An 8,987-nucleotide genomic window follows, 5' to 3' on the forward strand; every position below is an offset into this window, starting at 1 on the left:
TTGGTTAACATGTTGAGAGTGTACTACCTTATTGGTTTTATCTCTTGCTATTTCCCCCTCTACTCCCAACCAAGCTGGCCTTTTAGTTCTTTTATCGTCTTTTTACCTCCCTCTGTTTGGAACCCTCTCGTGCTTTCCCCCGGGCAACGCTGCTCCTCCAGCAGGTGTCTCCTTGGTGTTCTAAAGTCTGACATAGGTCAGTATGTATTTGCTGCCCTGGCTCAGGGTCTTTCCAAAGACACTGCTAATCACTTGCTAGCTTGCCTATATTCCCCGTGAGGTTGAAGAATGGGGGCAGAGGCAAAGCCATTATAACTCCTCCATAGCTTTTAGTGCCTAGCACATAGATGCTCAGTAAATATTTATTGAATGGACAAAGGGTCTTTTACAAGTCTATGTGTAGTCATTTAATAAACTTTTTCCACCTGTTCTGCTCCCTAGCTCTTCTCCCTCTTATTTCCTGATTATTTTTTTTGTGAGAATCCCAACTCTTGAGCTACCCTCTGTACCTGGTTTAACTATCTTTTTAAAATCATAACTCAAAAAGTAAAATCCTAACTTGTCCATCACTCTTGAAAATGGCTCTCTGCCAACTATTGTGATATTTTCAAAGCTAGTGCTGCTGTTCCAATGTCCTTGTGATAGCAGTGTAGAGGAACAAGCGGACATGTAAATGTGAGCTTTTTTTAGTCTGTTGAGCACCAAATGTTTTTTAAACTTGTTTTTAAGTGAACAAATGTAGTCACACTAACTGATGGGGTGGATTTTCCTGGTGGTTTGGTGCCTCTTTGTTTTCTTTTATTTTTAACGCTGGGCCAGACTTAGCAGAAAGATGTACATGTAGAGCAGTGGTTCACCAGATGTCTTCAGGAGAACATGCTGAGTGGGGAATTCCTATACAAAGGAGTGAAAAGAAAATTCTGTGAATGAGGTCTCAAAAACTGTTTTCAATTTGGCTCTTAACCTGGCTAGTGCTTTAAAAATAAGTTATTAATATTGTTGATGCTATATGGCAAATAAAGGGAAGATTATTTAGAAACTGGTTATCAAACCAGCTTAATGTTTTCCTTACCTGTGGATTTTGATAAGGTTCTGAGGCATTATGGTTTTTTTCATTTTCTAATCAGGATTGAAAGGGGCTATAAGTTAAAATCTCAGTCTTTCTCATGGGGTAGTAATGCTCTAACATTTGTTTATAATAAATTAAAATACCAGAAATGCTCTAAGTAAACAATTATCTGGGTATCTTATAGTGTAGAACAAGGTTGTTTTCCACTCTGCTAGTGTTGAAAAAACTACAACTTAGCATCTTTGGCAGGTGTTAGTACTAATGTGGTTAATATGCTGCAAATTCATATGGATTATATCCCTGCTCCTTAAACTTTAAAATATGTATTTTAATCATCTTGACTTTTGTTAAACTGCTGGTTCTGATTAGTTTCTAACAAACTCCAGGTAATATTAAAACTGAGTAGCAAAGGGTTACAGGCTATCAGCCTTTCTTTAACCCATCTTAAGGAGAATGTGCATATTTTATTAGATATTCTCTCTATGTTCTTATTGTAAGGTTAAATAAGTGATAGTTTTGTTAAAAATAGAGTCCCTCTGGAATCCAGAGTGTAAATTATAAGTACTTTTTGGGCTCTTACATTTTTAAATCTCTCAGAATCATTGTTTGCTTATAAACTTCAAGTGGCACCCCCTACACTATAAGTGATATAAGTGTGTCTTATTTACCAAGGACTAGGAACATTTTTTGCCTATCATTCATTGAATTTACTTAAAGTATTCTATTTTAGACCATTGCTTTCTCTTGATTTCAGGAGACTTTTATCTTCTCTTTCTCTCAGGGAATACTTGTGTTAATTAACCTTTTTACCATTTAGTTCAGTTCTGCATGAATATGTACTTTTTTATATTTGGATTTTATTCTTTGAAAGTTTCTTGCTAATGTACTTGTCTTGTGGAAAACTAATTGTTAGTTTGCTAGAGCTGCCATAAGAAAGTACCACAAACTGGGTGACTTAACAGAACTGTTTGCCTCACAGTTCTGGAGGCCGGAAATCCAAAGTCAGTGTATCTGCATAGTTGGTTCCTACTGCCGGCTGTGAGGGAGAACTGTTCCAAGCCTCTCTCTCAGCTTCTGATGTTTTGCCAGCAATTTTTGGTGCCCTTTGGCTTCTGCATCATCATCTGATCTCTGCCTTCATCTTCATGGGCAGAATTCTGCTTGTGTGTGTGTCTAAAACCCCCCTTGTACTAAGGACATGGTTATACTAGATTAGGGGCCCATCCTACTCTGATATGGCCTCTTCTTAACTGATTACATCTGCAATGACCCTGTTTCCAAAGAAGGTCACATCCTGAGGTACCAGGAATTTAGACTTCAACATGAGTTTGGAGTGTACACAATTCAACCATAACAAAAATCACGAATTCTCAGCATCTTAGAAAGTAGTTGTAGGAAAGATACCTGGATCACTGTCAGAATTGCTTTTTTTAGTGCCCCTTTTCAGGCTCCTATTGTCTTAATCCAATAAGAGTTTGTGTGCTCTTTAAAAAGCACTGATTAGTAAACAATGGCTGGTGGTATTTAGGGTTTTTTTCTTGCCAGAGGTTTGTCCTCAGTACTAGTTCTTTAACGTTGTCCTGTTTGTGCTTCTAGGAGACGTTGATCCAGCAGCACGTGTCATTTCATTAGGTCCTGTATCTGATGTTGTGGATAGTGGAGTCCTCCAGCAATTGAATGAGAGCAGTGGACACATCTCAGCATGTCGGTCTAGAGAGTTGCGAATCTGAACAACCTGGGACAGGCTGGGGCCATGAGGCAGAAACAGCAGCCTCTGCCAACACCGGAACAAGCCGCTTCCAGATAAGGCATAAATGGCCTTTTGTAATGGAAATCACGTGAGGGTTAATCTTCTCTGAGAATGGCAGTCAAGAAATGAGATGGTTAACTTGACTACTGAGCAGTTACGACCCAGAAGAGCGTCTGAGATGACTGAGCCGGAGAAGAAGTGATTGTAATGGTAATGGTATGGGGGAAATGAACTTGAGTTTTAAACTTGATTTGAGTTACAGTGTCTCTGAATTGAACATCCCATGTTGGAAGAAGATACATTTGGGGGCTCCAGAACTACAGTAGGAAAGTATAGCGCAAGCAGTAAAATCTTCTAGTAAAAACTTACATGCAGGACAACAAAATGATGAAAAATATCAAAGTACCAGATAATCCACCAGGAAGGCTTTTGTTTAGGAATTTGTTTCAAGCGGAACAAGGGATGAGGGACAAAAATCAGTTTTATCCATCAGAGTCAGTGATATAAAATTGCCTATTTGGGTAAGAGAAAAATGTGAAAGACTGTTAGTATAACAAAGAGCATGGATTCAGATGGCTTAGGGAAGTCACACCAGCCTGAGAAGAGGGATTCTGAGCCCATTGTAAGTATCATTGAAAACAAATGTGCCAGTCAGCATGTCACAGAAAATGGACGAAGGACAGCAAGAAGTGGATCAGAAGATTTTGTTGACCTTCATGGGTTTACAGCCTCTGTCTCTAAACAAAGTATGGAAACAGTAGAGCTTTTATTTTGCTTTTGTTTTTGTTTTGTTTTGTTCCTTCCCCCTCCCCCCAAATAGAAATGAGGGTTCTTAGTCTGTTTCTGGCAATCTGTTAATTTATTAGGATAGTTGTCTTTCGTTTGCTTTTCAGTAGGCATAGTAAATTTAGTTAAAGAGCACATCTGTATGCTACAACTTGATTACATCTTTTTTCTAGCTATTTTGCATTTTTTCTTTTACCATGTTTCAGTTTCTGCATGTAGAATTAAATAAGAAACAAAACTTGTAAAGTTGTAACATTTCACATGGAAATGCTGCCCAATCTTCACCAGCTTCAGAAATCTGACCTTTGCCGATGCTGCAATAAAGTGTTGTAATTTAGATATGCTGTAGTTGGGTTTTATTTGGTTTTGGAAACCTACTAAATGGATAAATCAGTATCTTCCAAGGTCATCTTAATCCTTTATAAAGTTGTCTCAGAGACAATTTCTTTAGCATGTCACTAGTATTGTTGCTCTCACTTTAGCATTCTGTATTTGCATTGTTTTCCTGGGTGCCTGAGTTATTAGCTTACTTTTGGGTCAGTACAAAAAGTAGCCTGTGGAGTTCAATGGAGTAAATAGGCTTAAAGCTAATTGAGATAGAAAATGTTGGCATAGCACAGTCTAACATGAGGAGCGTTTATGTTTTTACCAGAATGTGTGCAAACCTGGGTGATAAAAGCCTTTGTAAGGCAGGCAACTCAGAAAGGAATCACAAGAACCATTGTTTTCCATTTCTTTCTAGGTGTTCATTCCAGGGCTGACTTACATGATCCAGAAGAGTGCCTGTAATCACTATTGCTAAAATTTTTAAAATTCATCTGAGAGTCCTTAGAGTTTGAAAAGAAATAGAATTTTAATTTTATAAGAAAGTTTTGAAAGTCCTTAACAATTGTTAACCCTGTTCTCAAACACTTCTCACCATCTTCATTGCTGACCTATATGCTATTTCTTACTACTTTGTGTTGGGGAAAATGGTTTACAATTTTGTCATTTCTGTTTTAAATTGTTGGGGGGAGCCAGAGAGAATTATACTGTATGTACACTGAGTGACCAGATTATGACGACCACCTGACGTTTGTAGGCAAATTAGCTATAATTTCGCGCTGAAGTTGCTAGAGGGCCAGACCATTATAAATAGGGAAGCAGGTTGTTTACCACGACAGTAGAAGTGATTTTTTTCTGAAGATATGGGTAAACAACGTGATTTAACAGCCTTTGAACGTGGGATATATTTGAACGTGAGTGGCCAGATTATTATGACCACCCCATCAGTACTTCGTTGGGCCACCTTTTGCCTTCAATAATGTGGTGATTCTTCTTGGCATTGACTCCGCGAGATGTTGAAAGGTGATGGGAGGAATCTGACACATGCCTAATGAGTAGCCAAGTCCAGTTCTGTGAGATTTGGTGGTTGTGGAACCAGCTGCCTGATGGCTCTTTTAACTTCATCCCACAAATGCTCAATTGGATTGAGATCTGGTGATTGTGGGGGCCACCTAAGCAAGGTAAAGTCTCCCTCGTGTTCTTGAAACCACTCCTGCACAATACGAGCACCGTGGCATGGTACATTGTCTTGTTGGAAGAAGCCATCTCCACTGGGATATGCCATCAACTTGATAGGATGAACTTGATCAGCAACGATACTTAGGTATGTTGTGCTATTCAGATGTTGTTCCACATGAATTAAAGGGCCCAAATCATGCCAGGAAAACATGCCCCAAACCATAACACTGCCCCCACCAGCTTGAAGGGTTGTACTCATGCATGTGGGGTGCATGCTTTCATGCTGTTTCTGCCAAATTCTCACTCTGCCACCTGCATGATGCAACTGGAAACGTGATTCATTGGACCACATGACTTTTTTCCAATGCTCGACTGTCCAATCCTTGTGTTCCTGTGCGAATTGGAGACGTTTTATCTTGGTAACTGCCAACAGCAAAGGTGTTCGAACAGGCTTTCGGCTTCCATATCCCATACAATACAGTGTACTGCTAATTTGCCTACAGGCGTCAAGTGGTCATAATAATCTGGCCACTCAGTGTATATATACCCCACGTTCAAAGGCTGTCAAATCACGGTGTTTACCCATATCTTCAGAAAAAAATCACTTCTACTGTCGTGGTAAACAACCTGCTTCCATGTTTATAATGGTCTGGCCCTCTAGCAACTTCAGAGTGAAATTATAGCTAATTTGCCTACAAACGTCAGGTGGTCATAATAATTTGGCTACTCCCGTGTATATAATATGCACAACGCAGAGGATATCTGAAAGTCAGCTGTAATTCACCTTCATTCACCTATCATATGTCATCTAGAAAGAACAATTGTAGTGTGTTTTGGGAACCATAAAGAAAGATCAAATAAGATGGTACTTTACTCAGATTACTCTAACAAAAATAGCTTGCTGGTGACCAAAAGATTAGTGATATGTAAGGTAGATTCTGTGTTAACCACCAAGAAGCTTGCTTATATTAGGAAAAAAAAAATGGAAAGCCACCTGATTTTTAGAAAATATTGTTATTCTCATAATTTTGCCAGTCTTTTGGACCTCTCCCTCTTGTGATCTACCAAAGGAAGCAGATGTTAGCAAATCAGGTGTTAGCTGACAGACTTTGCCCTTTAATCCTTTGGTCCCAAAAGGATTAAAGGGCAAAGCTAAAAAGACCTCTGGGAAGCTAAGAGTCTGTCCTGGTGAGAGCTGCCCAGGCCCTTGCATGTTCTTAGTCTCTATACATGACCCATGGAAAAAAACCTGATGGCTAGACAGAAGAAAGGATACACATAGCACACAGTATCTAGAAAAGCCAAACAAGAAGCAAGACTAGAAAAGTGAACACATAAGCAAAACACAGAAATAAAGAGGAGAGAGCCTGGCCCAGACCCTGCGAGGCCCTGAGGTGGTGGTTCTGGAACAGGTGGAATGTTAGTGTTAGAAGAAACCCTTAGATTGTAGAGGTGTGAGGGCTACTCCTTTCAGTGCTGTGACATCAGTCATTGGTAATGTCAGAGTTTTTTGTAATGAATAGAAATAACTTCATTAAAAGAAGGAAATAGGCCTAGAGTGGTGAGGCCACCAACAAAGAAAGACCTCAGATTTCTTAATAACTACAGCCATGTCATAAAATCTATATGTATAAAAAGGAAATATGCAAATTAAGCTGGGACACCATAACGGGTCACAACCGGACAGGAGGAGGTTGCGTGTGCAGGTGAGGCCCGGAGCGGAGATGGAAACAGAGCCGGGAGTGGGGGCGCTGGCTAGCCCACGTGCCCTGGCTCGGGCCGGCTCCCCAGAGCCAGAGTGGACACAGGGACGGGTCTGGCCCGCAGCCTCTGTGGCTGAGCGCAGGCCCGGAGAGGAGACGGCGGGCCCCGCTCCCGTGGAAGCAGCGTGGCTCCCGCTGAAGCAGCGGGCGGCCAACTGCTCATGATATCGGCGATGGGCTACTATTACCTTTATAATACTCATACTGGAAAACCTGAGGTAATGGTTGTTTGTTTTTATTGATTTCAGAGAGGAAAGGAGAGGAAGAGAGAGATAGAAACAACAATGACGAGAGAGAATAATTGATCTGCTGCCTCCTGCATGCCCCCCCCACTGGGGATCAAGCCCAAAACCCAGGCATGTGCCCTTGACCGAATCAAACCCAGTATCCTTCAGTCCACAGGCAGATGCTCTATCTACTGAGCCAAACAAGCAAGGGCTTTTCTTTTTTTAAAATATATTTTTTAATAAAAGGCAGAGATGAAATATAACTTAGGTTCCATTACAAAATGGCTTTAAGTTTTTTACATTCAGTTTTTTACTTCCAACTATCCAGAAGCCAGTACAGTAGGTCCTTGAGTTACGTCGGAGATCCGTTCCCTACGGTGTAACGTAAGGCAATTTTCACCGTAAGGAACCCACCTACATAAGCACCTATGTCACATGGAGCACATACACAGCAGTAATAAAGTGAAACAGTAAAAAAAATTTTAAAGATAACAATTCCTTTACTTGTGGTAAATAAATAATAAAAAACATAAAAGCACATGTACATACATCAAAATGACGAAAGTTTTTTTTTTTATAAATAAATGGGAGATGGCGACGTAACCATGAAACGACGTACATTGAGCCCGACATAACCAGAGGACTGTCTGTATATTATTTAGTTGCAAATGAAAGATGCCCAATTTAAATTCTCTTAAACTCATGGGAGATTATTGTAAGGATCCTAAAGTTTGAAGCCAAGACAAGAATGTTGTTGGGCTTTAGAAATGACTAAATGCAGTCTCAACTCTCATGTGTGCTTTCTGCCTCAGCTTTAGTGTTCCTCACTGTCTTAGTCTGTTCTGGCTGCCATAACAATACCACAGACTGGGCAGCTTAAACAGCAGGCATTTCTCACAGATTTGGAAGCAGGAAGCTTGAGATCAAGGTGCCAGCATTATCAGTTTCTGGTGAAGCCTTGGCCTGCGATTGGCTGCTTTCTCAACTGTGTCCTCATATGGCCTTTTCTCTCTGCAAAGGACACCAGTCCCATCGGGTCAGGGACCCACCTTTATGACTTCATTTAATCTTGGTTACTTCCTCAAAGGCCCCATCTCCAAATACAGCCACATTGAGGGTGGAGCTTCAACCTATGAATTAAGGGGGAAGAGAGGAGACACAATTCAGTTCATAACACTAACTGTAAACTTGGCTGCCAAATGTCCCTGACTTTTATGTCTTGCAGGTACAGAAGTGACTGGTGTTCTGCAGCAAAATCTGCATACCCACAGAACTGCCGGTCCCACTTGGCATAGGTGTCTGTCCTTGGACCAGTGATTGTGGTCATGGGGGTGGGTATGGCTGCTCTCCAGGATCCTCATAGTTACCTGGGGAAGACCACTTCCTACACTCACTATGCAAAATTGGGGCTCTCTCAGGTTTTAAATGTGAATTTTCCACATAGCTGTACGTGTATTTCTAAAGCTTGGTTTTTAAAGAATTCTGAATTTTTTTTATCAATACAAGCTCTCATTAAAACATCCCTTTTATTCTATGGGTGTAGTTGTCCCAGCTTTCAATCTGGTGTTCTTTCCTAGACATTAAAACAAAATGGAGGTGGAGTCAATTTACAGTAAATTTAGAAATCCTTAGCATGTTACAAGTAAAATCATATTTTTGGCATTCTTATTTAAGTGTGTGTGTGTGTGTGTTTTACTTTGGAAGTCCAAAGGAAACTTGACCATCTTCTGTTATCTCTATGCTTCTTTCTGGAGGAGTAACTGAAAATTGGATTATTTTTCAATTGTTTGTTTCCTTGGAAGTGGTTCTACTTTATAGTTACTGGAAAAGCATTTCAAATTCTGTTGAGTGTGTGCATGTATGTGTATAAGGACTCATGGTTTTACCCT

Source organism: Myotis nattereri, assembly GCF_964212035.1.
Source record: "Myotis nattereri genome assembly, chromosome: 1".
NCBI classification, from domain to species: domain Eukaryota; kingdom Metazoa; phylum Chordata; class Mammalia; order Chiroptera; family Vespertilionidae; genus Myotis; species Myotis nattereri.